At 33.8% G+C, this 13485-nt stretch overlaps 1 pseudogene; it reads left to right on the top strand.

Annotated features, from left to right (window-relative positions):
• The first annotated feature begins 10256 nt into the window (after positions 1 to 10256).
• LOC110654654 (WAT1-related protein At3g18200-like) lies at positions 10257 to 12171 on the top strand (annotated as a pseudogene).
• Positions 12172 to 13485: the final 1314 nt, after the last annotated feature.

The following is a 13485-nucleotide window of genomic DNA, read 5'->3' as shown; positions in this document are numbered from 1 at the left end:
ACCTGAAATTTTGTACCGTATGCAATAAGACATAGATCTACAAGTTTTTAGTTTGGACCGAAACTCAAAAACCGAGGGAATCTGGTCATCCGGTTAGGTCAAATTAGTATACCAGAATCCGACAAATTGCACTAAAGTGCACTATACATGGAAATGAATTGGGTAACATGTACCAACACTAAAAGGCTATAAAATGTGACATATTGGTAACATTGAAACCTATGTCACCTAGACTGTATCGAGGGTCGACGTCTTAGGTTGACTAAGGAAATAATAGAATTCAATAAATTAATTATTGAACCTTATTCTTATAGACAGTTTAAATGAGTACTGAAACACTTCAAATTGTGTTTTCAGTTAGCGAAGACTCAAGGAAAGGGAAGGAAATACTGAGTCAGAGGCAAGAGATAGTTATCAGAGGTTTGTGCATAATAGTTATTTCTTTTGAATTTTTTAATTGAAATAAATTATTATTATTTGTATGTTATTATTTTAAATTGTGTTTGTGCACAATAGTTATTTCTTTTGAATTTTTCAATTGAAATAAATTATGATTATTTGTATGTTATTATTTTAAATTGTGTTTGTGCACAATAATTTTGACTTCTCATTTTCTACTTAAAAATTTAATTGAATATGATAGTTTTAAATTGTGTCTGTGCACAATACTTTTATATTCACTGCTTTTACTAGCAAATTTATTTGGAGAAATGAGTTATGTATAATTTTTTATTGTTTTGGTTTTGGGAATATTATTTGGAAATTATTGTGTTGCCTACTTTGTAAATGGAAATTTTGAGATAAATTGTGTTTAGTGGTATCGGAGCAAAGTAGGGACGGCGATACGTAACGCCTACGATTCCTGGGAACTCTCACGCGTGAACCCAGGAGCTTGCAGGGATGGCGATACATAACGCCTGCAAGTGCTCTGATAAGTACACTATATTCCTCCTCTATTTATGGGGTGAGTATGACTATATTCCTCCCTCTTTGACTTGTTAGTCTGAGATAAGCGTGGAAGAGTACTCATTATTTAGCTAGCTTCCTCCCTCATTGATTTCGATTATTGGGGTGAGTGTGTCTTATCGTGGTGTGCAACACGGCATATGTGGAAAAATTGTGTCATGGCCTAAATTGTGTTATCGATTGGCAACACTGTATTCTTCAGTTATTTGATCAAATTGTGTTATTGATGGGTAAAACTGTGTTATTCAGTTATTTGATCAAATTGTGTTATTGATTGGCAAAACTATATCGTTCAGTTATTTGATCAAATTGTGTTATTGATTGGCAAAACTGTGTTACTCAGTTATTTGATCAAATTTGTGTTATATGAACTTTGTAAATTGTGAAATGGAATTGTGAATCATTTGATTTGTGAATTGTCAATAAAAGATTTATATATCGCATTTCAAATTGTTATTGTGCACCACTGAGTAAATTTTACTCAGCGATAGCTTTTCATTCTTTATTGCGGTAGACAGATCGATGTGAGCGGCAGACTAGGCTGCTAGTGCTTCAGTGAGAGATCATCGGGTATATTGAGTATACCATATTTTGCATTTTGTATTATAATGTATGATCACTGTATGTATATAGTGTTTTTGGTTTTGAGAAGTTGTAAATTAAAATTGTACATTGAAGTTGTAAAAATAAATTGTGAATTATTTTGGCTTGAAAAATTTGTACTATATTTCTTTTATCTCAGCCTTTGGAAATATTGAAAAATTATTGTGGTTTTGAGTTGAGAAACATATTGTGTTGATTAAATGTTGGAGTTTGAGATTAAGAAATATATTTGAAGTGCTTTTTATAGGTTTTTGAAGAACTGCTTTATTCAAAATATAGATGGCACTCCGCTAAAATTTTTACAGAAATTACTACTAGTTCAAATGTGTTAGCTGTTTCACTTCAGTTCAAAAAAGTTTTTAACACCTGTAGATAGTGCTCACCACTGTAAAAAGAAGTAAGAAAAGTTTTAAAATCCCTTGTAGTGTATTTAATAGGTTATCAGTAGACAAAGTTGGTAATTCATTAGGTATACTAAGGGATCATGTCATGCTTTACAAAGGGGTAGGGTGTGACACGATCATGGCATGATGCCTGGCTAACCAATCCATGCCCAAGATGATATCATAATCTCGGAAGAGCATGTCATTAAGTCTGACAGGAATGTATGTCCTTGGATCACCAAAGGACAATCCTTATACAATTTGTTCACCCTAACCTCTTGTCCTAAAGGACTAGTCACTAGCACATCATAATCCAATTTCACACAAGGAATAGCAACAAAGCATGCAATACTGGCACTAGCATAAGAATGTGTAGAACCAGGGTCAAACAGCACATATACATCTCTATCAAAAGTGGAGAAAGTACCAGCCACAACATCTGATGTCTCAGCTTCATCCCTCTGGCGCATGGTGTACACCCTGACTGGTGCACCACTCTGCTCTGGTTGGCTCACTGTGCCCTGGTTTCCAGAAGTGTTACCTCTACCCCTACCTCTGCCTCTACTCGTTGTCTGTTGTCCTCTGGAAGCAAAACCTTGAACAGATCTCTCAGTGGTAGTAGGCGGCCCAGATCTGCAGGCACTAGTGCAATCTCTAGCAAAATGCCCACTTCTACCACAGTTATAATAGGCTCCTATGGTCTTATAACATACTCCTCCATGAGTCCTGCCACAAGTCTCACAAGCACGGGTAGGAAAGGAACCCCTAGATGTCTGCTATCCGGATCTAGGTGGCCTCTGCCCTGAGAATCTTCCCCTACTAGATCCTCTGCTACTTGGTCCCCCAAAGCTCTTCCTCTTACCTAAATTTTTACTTGGACTCTGACCTGTAGGCTTACTACTCTTCTCTTTTTCAGTGATTACCTTCTCAGATGCCCCTTCAAGTTCTATCCTTTCCAATTCAAGGGCCTGTGATATCAACCCAGAGAAGTTGTCATGTCAAAACCCAACCACTTGCAATCTCAAACTAGGCCTCAAACCAACCTCAAACCGTTTGCATCTGTCTCTACTGGTAGTGAGTAGGCTTCCAGCATAGTGGCTGAGGCGAGAAAAGTCTCTCTCATACTCGGCTACAGTCTTGTTCCCTTGCTTCAAACTAAGAAACTCCTGTAGCTTCATATCCATATAGGTATCAGGAACATACTTCTGTCTAAACTCCCTTAGAAAGTTATCCCATGTCAGCACTGGCGGCTCAGCCAAACTATGGAGAATGGTATTCCACCACTCATACGCATCTCCATGCAGCAAGGAAATTGAATATTCAAACTTTAACTCATCTGTGCAGTGCAATTTCTTGAAGACCCTCTCCATCCGTTCTAACCATTGCTCAGCTTCTAATGGGTCCACTGTACCCTTGAACTCTGTTGCCCCATACTTCATTAACTTGTCATATTGTCTGGCTGGGGATGGTGGTTGCACTGGAGGCGCTTGCACAGGAGCTTGGACTGGTATATTGCCAGCCATTTGCAGAAATAGTGCAGCCATCTACTGAGCGAATTGAGCAGGAAACTGCATGGGTGGGATGGGTGCAGCCGATCCATTGGCATTCTGAGGAGCTGGGGCTTCCCCCTGTACCTCAGCTGCTACTGATTGCTCTACTGTGTGATCCCCCTCTTGCATATTGAATCACAAAGAATTATACTCCCTGGACAACCAAGACAAAGAGATTTCCCTCCATTAGTCCATATTTATGATATAATGCACTATATGTATCAATTAATGACAGTTGAGCAGTTGTACTTATTAAAATTTTTCAAACATGCAATTTCAAAACTTGTATAAAAACCAAAGCTCTGATACCACTAAAACATGTCACACCTTATCCCTGGTAAGGCATGACATATTCCCGTCGCATACCTAATGAATTACCGAACTTCACCTACCGATAACCCATTAGTTATGTTACAAAGGATTTTAAAACAACTCATAACTTTTTATCTTATCAATTCTTTTATGGAAAACTGCATGAGAATAGATAAAATTTAATGTAAACATTCATTGGAAATAATGATAGACTAAATATTATAAAAGTTACATTTTCATAAGTCTCAAAATAAAATACAAATAGTTACAAACGCAAAATACTTTAGTAATGCAGTACTTTTTAATACAAACTGCTCAATGTCTGTGCATCCATACATATAGGTACAAAATACATCCAAAGGAATCACAAGTGTATACCTAACATAAATACCCACAATCAATACCAAAATGCTGCTTCCAAGTCTCTCACTCGGCAGCCTTCTCCTTTCCCTTACCTGCGACGGCATAAAGAAGCTATCACTGAGTATATCACTCAGTGGTGCATAACTAATAACTTTAAAACTTAAGGTAAAACACAGTTTGTCAAAGCATAATAAATCACATTTTTCTTAAGCATGAAAACTTCACAATAGTTCTAAGTCCATAAGAGCCATTTATTGAAATAACATTTCAAAAAAGAAATCACACTTCATAAATCACAATTCACAAAGCATTAGTATTGCCAACATCAATACACAATTCAGGCCATGACACAAAATTTCACGATCAGTGCTGTGTTGTACACCACAACAAAGCAATCTCAACCTCACTAACCATTATTAATGAGGGAAGGGCTAGCTAGGTAATGAGTACTCATGTAGTCTTACCCCAATAATCTTTATTAATGGGAGACATAATCAATATCAATTATCAACCCCAAGTAGCCGTTACTACTGGGGAGTTCTGAAAGGGATTGTCATACTAACTGTGGTTTCAAAACAGTTTCCAAAAATTTTCCACTCAACAATCACATTTATAAACCAATAAACACATTTAAATTCATCATAATATCCATATAAAGGTGGCAACAACCAAATTTCTTAAATGTAAGAGAAAAATCATATTTCAATCAAAGTAAACTTGTTCAAAGCAAACTCATTCTATTTAACACATTTCAAGCAATTTACAAGTTTAAAAATGAAGAAAATATTAGTTGTGCACAAACCTTCAATAATTCTCCTTCCTTGTTACCTACATCTCCTTATCCGTTCCAACTTCTTTTTCTACTGAAACTACACAAATAAAATACCTCAATACCAATCTCAATTGCAGCCAAAAACTCATTACATGCATGTCTAATGCATCCCAAGTTAGCTTTGCAAATTTTAAAAAATTTTGGTTTTGGACAACTTGGTGCCCCAATCTTTGAACCCAATTTTTACCTAGTTTCAATCATAATTTGGTGAGGTGTTCTTCATGAAAATTGTTCATCTAGGTCTTAAATTTATTTTCCTTTTTCAATCGCCTAATTTGGAGCTGTGTAGCTCAAGTTATGCCCAAAACATGATTACTGTTCACGTCACTGTTCATGCTGCAGATTTAGTTCTGGCAGATTTATCGATCCAATTTCATTCAACAATTTGGTCAAGTTAAGTCCATAATTTGGTCTAATGTTCTTCATATGAAATGTTCTACTATGTCTTAGACTTCCATCGGTTCAAGAATTGCCTAAATCGGAGTTTTCTAGAGAGAGTTATGGCCATGCAAATTTTACTGTTTATATGATAAATCTGCAATTTTGCAGATTCAGTGATTCAATTTTTCTCAGCAATTTGATTAGGTTAAGTCCATAATTTGGCCTCAAGTTCTTCATATGAAATGTTCTTCTATGTCTTATATTTCCATCGGTTCAAGAATTTTCTAGAGAGAGTTATGGCCATGCAAACTTTATTGTTCATATGGTCAAATTCTGCAGGTTCCAGACTTTTGTCTCTAAGTTCAAACTCATTTCGGATAGCTTAAGGTCATTTTTGGGGTAGAGTATCTTCACAAAAATTCTAGTCTTATGTATTAAGTTTCATTTCCAATTGGTTTCACACCAATTGGAGTTGTGTAGCTCAAATTATGGGCTTCCAAACACACTGAATTCAGTGTGCAAAATTCTACCCTAAGTTAAAATTTTCATTTCTTCAATTACTTCCACTAACCAATCTCAATTCACATTTAATTCACCCAAAATGACTATAATTTAGCATTAACACATCAATGGCACTTCCTAGCACAAAACCTATAATTTTCAAATACCAAAGTTTGCAATTTCCCTAATCCTACCATTTCATTATCTTTTTTCATCAACCCAATGTCAATTCAAACTAAATAAAACTCAAATGACCATAATTTAACACTACACACACCAATTTCACTCTCTAGCACCAAAACCCAATTTTCCCATGAACCCTAATCTTCCATAATTTAATTTATGCAATCCCATGAAATCTTACTACTCCCAATCATGCATACTACCTCAATTTAACTTATATTTATTATCAATTTAACTAAAATACATCAAAACCCTAATTTTATTTAAGTTAGCCAAAACCTTAGTTTAGGTTCCATGCATGTTTCCTTTCAATTTTTCATGAAATTTCATCATAAATTAACTTCATTCAAGGTTTATACAACTAATCTAACATGAAAAGAAACTTACCTCAAGTGACCACTTCTAATCTTCAATTTCTTCTAACTCTTTTGTTCTCTTAGCTTCTAATCTCTCAATGAAAGATAAATTTGATGTTTTCTACCAATTAGATAGAAAACCCATGGAGAAAAAGTGGGAAAAATCAATGGTTGAGAGAGGTTGTAAGTGGAAGAATTAAGAGAGAAGAAAGAAAAGAGAGGGAGAGGAGGTGTGTGGGGGGGCAACTAAATGAGGGAGGGAGGACAATGGCTTCTTTTTATACTTATCCCAATTATTTATTTATTTATTTTTTTTTTATTGAGTTGTCCAAAGCCCATTAGTCCTAAAATTTTAATTGGGTCAAAATGGACCTAAAATTCTAGATTTTTGTTTCTTTTATTTTCCTTTCACTTTATACTTGAATTCTTTTCCTAAAAAAATTATTCCATAATTCAATTCATTAATTTCACTTAAATTAATTAATATTTTGGTCAAAAGTCAACTCTTTAGGTGAATTGACCAAAATACCCCTCATCGGTTCATAATCCCTCTTTTTCAATATACCCAGTGGATCCTTATATTTTTGGGTCACTTGAATTTTTATTGTGTCTATCTCAATTAATTTTCTATTTATTTTTGATCCTCAATGTGTCTTTAAATAGTACTAGTCACGGACCAAAAATGGTACTATTCATAACTCGAAGGTTCGGGGTGTTACATCAAATGCATTTAGTTTTTGTGAAATTCCCTCCACTTGTCAAATTTAAGGTTACTATAGGTTCTTGACCTTATTCACAAAAATTTGACCAAACACATTATTGTATCCTTTAGAGATTTTAAAGCCATGTCTCAGGAGCATTACATAAAGAGTATCTACTATATGGGAAATTTGCAGATGTTTACTATGAAGAAATTCTTTATGATCAACATAAAAGGTGGGTCTCAAACATACACAAGAACTCTTTCCTTGGTCACTCGCATAGACCATTCAATCAATAACTTAAAAAAATTCCTAAAGGAATCACAAAGTTAATAGATATGGTAGCTTTGGATTTGTCAAAAAAACTAGATCATATTTGTTAGAATTTTGAATGCATTTCAAATTTGTAGTCAATGTCATCTCTTGATCTCTCTTGCAATAGCTTGTTGGGAGCAATTCCTTTTTAGCATGTCTTCATTATCATTTTTAGGATTCTCAAATTTGTTAAACAATTTGATTAAATATGCTTATAGAATAATAATAAATTTAAAAATTATGAATTGAGTATTGTCTCTCCTCTCTCTCTAACGAAGGCTTGTGTCGCTGTTTAGTTTTGGGGGGAGGTCTAACTGTCGAGCAGTCAATCCTCCCTTTATTTTCTATTTAGTTATACTTTTCAGTGTAGTTTTTAGTTGGTTTATGTTTATGATCATAGTTTTTCTTCAATCTCCATGTCATGGAGTGTTAGTTCTCCTCTCTAGATGGGGTTTAGTTAGGCTTCCATGGGACGCTTGCATGTTGAAGTTGTGACCTATAGTGCGGTTTCATGCTTCTTGATGTAGATTGGCTCGTAGTATCTGAGGTTGCCAAGCCTGTTTATCGATTTTGACCGGCAAAGGCCCTGGTCCTTGCTCCCTCTTAGTGATTTGCTACATTTCTTCCTCGATTCCTCTGGGTAAAAAGGTGTTGAACATGGGAGTTATTTGTTTTGTATGAAGGGCTTAAGCTCTTCCATGTGATGTAGAATGATTTGATCTCCCTTGTTCATTTTAAGTTGAGCTGCAATCTTCCCTTAGGGGGGCCGGTGGTGTGCTTCTAAAGAAGAGGCGATGGTTGGTTTGGTTTAGTTGGGTTTCGGATTTCCGGGTTCTTTCCTAGGGTTCTTAGTCGCTAGAGCTTGGGCTTAGAATGAATTGTTTATAGCATTTTCTGTTTGGATTTTGTGCCTTTGTAACTTTATTTCAACTAATTAAATATGTTTCTGTTGAAAAAAAAAAAGTTGATTGTTTATTATGTAATTTTTTTTTTCTATTAAGGTAAACCTAGTTTTTAAAATATTATAAAAGGAAATTTAACATAAGATTATAGAGAAAAAATGTAAAACTTTTTTTATGAGAAGTTAATAAAGGATAAACATAGTAATAAAAAGAAATAAAGAATAACCATAATGTTTTATAAATTTCCATAATACAAGAAGGATTTGATCATCGACCAACAAAGAAGTATATATCAGCACCCTATACATAAAAAGTGTTCTCTCTTAAGTTCATCCTTCACCAAATAACTAAAAGGCACAATTTTCTTAATATTGATTAAAAAAAATTCTTCTTTTAGGGAAACTGAAAAACTGAAGTATATTTTTAAGTCAAATAATGAAAATGTCAACAACAGCTAACTCAATTTTTTTTTTAAATATGAATAATGAAAATGTCTCAAAATCGAATTTTTACTTTTTTTCTTATGAGTTATTAAAGAAAACTTCATCTCATTGTATGACTTTCTATTTAAAAAACAAATAGAAAATAACAGATTTTTCTATTAATATCCTTTTCTATTAAATATATTTTTTCATAAAATTAATTTTAATTAAAATTTAAATTTAAAATTTCATAATTTTTAAAAATTATTTTACTATCACTAAATTAAACTTATTATTTTCATTAAATATTTTGAATATAAAACAAAGAACTGTATGTAGACTTTAGGTTAGGATTACTGTTAAGCATGTGATCACCACCTACTTGTTTTCCATATACCCAAATCATGAGAGGGACCACATGTCATTTTTTATTCCATTCATCAATTTCTTGTACCAACCAGTTCACAATAACAACCTCAAGCATAATTTTCAACAAATCACTTAATTATTATGTCGAGATGTTTATTGCCGTTTAGTGGCATATATGTCTCCCTAACAATTATATGGAACAGACAAACTACCCTTTTAGAAACACACAAATTTTGATTTATCATAAAAAATATATAGGAAGGATCAGAAATATTTATTTAAATTTTATTTTATATATATATATAAGGTACATATATATAAACGCATATATTTACATTTTAAATTTATAATCAATCAAATTTAAATAAATTTTGCCATGCTAATCTGTACATTATAATCTCTCATTGGTAAACATTCAATATTTATTTTATTAATATATAAATTATAAATTCATGCATACAGTATGAATGTTCATACCGTATTTATGATATGATTGCTTTACTCCATCATATCCTTCAAAATTACAAGAAATATAGAATTATGTATTTGAGCCTCCTTGGAAATTTTCATCTTTATAAACGAGATGGCTAGCTCTATTATATAGCAAGCCTATATCGGTTTATGATTTCTTAATTTCCCTTAAAAAAATCTTCTAGAGAAAATTTGTGTGTGGGGTTTCATTACCCAGTTAATGATTGAAATCAGATGGCTGTCCACTCTCTAACGGACCTGGCCAGCATGCTTTACTTCAACATTGTCTCCCAAAAGTAATTTCAAATCTTTCTCTACCAAAAAATTAAAAAAAAAAACCAAATTTTAGTTCAATAAAGAAAGAGAGGTAAATGCATCTCAGCCTTTCAAGATTGAAGAGATAAATGCCCAATTGCCTGTTACAAAGGCTGCAAGCTATAGATACAGAGAGGTAGAGCCCCAAGTTGCACATATTTCACATGCTATATTTTAAAAGCTTCCATCAGAGCGAATCTTTTTTTTTTTTTTTTTAAAAAGAATTAATTAAGTATGCATCTCCACCCACAAATCACTATATAAGTAACTTGTAGAGTGTAGTTATACTACACAACCCAAGGCCAGGAAATAAAAGATAAAAGCAATTAATATGGCTATTGGGAGTGTTTTCACTGAGAGAATGAAACTTTTTCTGGCATTATTTGCCTTGCAGTTTTGTTTCTCAGGGTTTCACATTGTTTCAATGGTTGCATTAAACATTGGTGTTAGCAAGGTTGTCTACCCAGTTTACAGGAACATCATGCTTTGCTCTTGTTAGGCCCTTTTGCATATTTCTTAGAGAAGTAAGTTTTATTTTCTTTTTTCAGTTTGGTATCATCTAATTCTTCAATTATAGCATATGCATGTGTGGTGTAACGTAATTTAATACAGTGGAATTAATAATTTCACTAAATTCAATTACTTATGCACTTTCCTCTCGCAACCAGGGGAAATCATTAATTAATCTGTGATTTTAGCTAATGAATTCTACCGTTTTATAAGAAAAGGTGTATTAATTTGGATTTCTTATTGCACTATTCTTGTGTAATTTGCATATGTATTTTCAGGAAGGAAAGGCCACCTCTTACTTCTAGTTTCTTGATCCAGTTCTTCCTCCTTGCATTACTGGGGTAAGTAAAGATTTACATAATTATCCAACACCTGTGTTCTTATAATCTGGTGTTTTCACTACTGCTTTGTGGTTTTGATTAAATTTTCTTTTTGCCTTTTGCTATTATTTCAGAATCACAGCAAACCAAGGATTTTATCTCCTGGGATTGAATTATGGATCTCCAACATTTGCTTCGGCAATGCAAAACTCAGTTCCTGCAATTACTTTTGTCATGGCTTCTGCTCTAGGGTAATTTATAACAATATAGATTCTACATATTATGTTTGGAGTCCACGATAAACCAGGACTTAGATGAGAATTTCCTATTTAACAATTTCTTCTCTTTATTTTAGACTTGAGCAAGTTAACATTGCAAGGAGAGATGGGTTGGCAAAAGTTGTAGGAACCATTGCAAGTGTAGTGGGTGCCACAGTAATTACTCTCTACAAAGGCCCTCCTCTTCTGCAACAGACATATGAGCAAACACCAGTCGCAAATGCACTTGAAGAAGAAACGTCTTCCAAGAAATTGCAGAACTGGACATGGGGATGTGTATACCTGCTCGGTCACTGCTTGTCATGGGCTGCTTGGATGGTCCTTCAGGTATACAATACCCCATATAATGGTACAGAACCCAAGTTGAAGCCCATAAATCTCGCATTCCTTTTATCTAACAATATCGTTAATTGAGCTAAAATGTGAATATTAAAATGTTGCAGGCTCCAGTTCTGAAGAAGTATCCTGCTAAACTCACAGTGACTTCTTTTACATGCTTTTTTGGATTAATCCAGTTCTTGATCATAGCAGCTTTTGTAGAAACTGGCTTCAATAATTGGAAAATCCAATCAGAAGAAGAGCTTTTCACTATCCTATATGCTGTAAAATAACTCCTTGCCACTACTTTGACATGCTTATTGGTTTGCTTAGCAAATCACTATATTGTTTGGTTCAATTTTATACTTTTTTTACTAAAATTGTGTTTTAACTTCTAATTAAATTTTTTTTTTTTTTTCAAAAGGGAATTGTAGCCTCTGGTATTGCTTTTTCTCTCCAAACATGGTGCATTCAGAAAGGTGGTCCTGTCTTTGTTGCTGTCTTCCAGCCTATGCAGACACTTTTAGTTGCCATTATGGCTTCTTTGATTCTTGGTGATCAGTTATATGCAGGAGGGTATGTAGAAATTCACCCACAAAAATTGGAAAAAAAATGTAAATCCTGTAATTTGCTCATAATAAATTGCTGGTGTTTCAGGATTATTGGTGCAATTCTCATTATGCTGGGTCTATATTCTGTTTTGTGGGGTAAAAGAGAAGAGAAAAGAGTAGTAGCAATTGAAGAGAAGCCTGAAACGTTGACAAAAACTCTTCTTCAATCTGAGATAAGAGGAGATGAAGAAGTGTCCGACATACCATGACAACCTCCACAGCTTCCAAGATTCAAGAATGTTTCAGATTTCAAGTCAGGAACTCCCTACTAGTCCGCATGGTGCCCGGCTTCTTGACATGTACATTTATATGGAATTTTTTGTTGAGTTTATGCAAAGCTAAGCCTAGTATATATATCTATGTATGGCCTTCGAATATTGAGAAGCCCATTCCAATGACAAATGGATAGAAAAGTTTGGTTATTTGATGTAGTTTTCTCATTGGAAGTGAGACTTCGAAAATTGTATCCTGAATTATGGTGAAAGGGTCAAGTCTTATTTATCGCAGGAGCTTTTTTTTTTTCTTACTTCCAAAATATTTTAAAAATGAAAGCAATTATGAGGCTGTAAACCTAATGGTTATTGGCTCACAAGCTTTACATATAAGTTGTAAACAATAAACATAATCCATTTAAGTTAAAAAAAACATAAATCACCAAGAAGGAGGAATGGTTTTTATTAGAAGAAGAAAGAAAAACTAGTGTTGTTTCAGGATGCTCATGTCTCATATCTCAACATAACTAATAGCCCAAACCTTTTACGTTAGCCTAGACAAGCAAATTTATTCAAGTCCACATTTGAAAGTGTACCTTGAATTTTTCAAAAATTCAAGTGAAGATTTTAGAAGCATAATCTCATCACATGGCTTTGGAAATCTTTTAAATCTTGGCTACATCTTTGACCAAAGATATTGTCCAAATATGGTTTAGATATGAAAGATTTTAAATTTATGATGTGGGGCATAATGAGTTATGAAAGACACAATTCACTCTACATATGGCCACCCATATATATAATGAATTGCACTCTAAGTATGGAATGAGTTCCATTGATATATATATATATATATATATATATATATATATATATATCAATGGAACTCATTCCATACTTAGAGTGCAATTCCCCAATCCACTCTTAATTCTCATCAATGGAACTCATTCCATACCTAAAGTGCAATTCCCAAATCCACTCTTAATTCTCATCAATGGAACTCATTCCATACCTAAAGTCCAATTCCCAAATCCACTCTTAATTCTTATCAATCATGATTGACACCTAGCAAAATGTGTCATTGTAATACCCCTCACCCGTCTACAGCGTAGCGAGCAAGGCGTGCTACATTCGGTGCCGGAGTAACCTATCATGTCTTGTCATGTATAATATTAATTTAATTATATTATGTCACACCCTACCCCTCTGTAAGGCATAACATGATCCCGTAGTATACCTAATGAATTACCAACTCCATCTACTGATAACCCATTAAATATACTACAAGGGATTTTAAAAAACTTTTCTTAC

The sequence above is a fragment of the Hevea brasiliensis genome, chromosome 1 (genome assembly GCF_030052815.1).
Source record: "Hevea brasiliensis isolate MT/VB/25A 57/8 chromosome 1, ASM3005281v1, whole genome shotgun sequence".
Lineage (NCBI taxonomy): Eukaryota > Viridiplantae > Streptophyta > Magnoliopsida > Malpighiales > Euphorbiaceae > Hevea > Hevea brasiliensis.
This window is presented reverse-complemented; position numbering and strand designations above follow the sequence as displayed.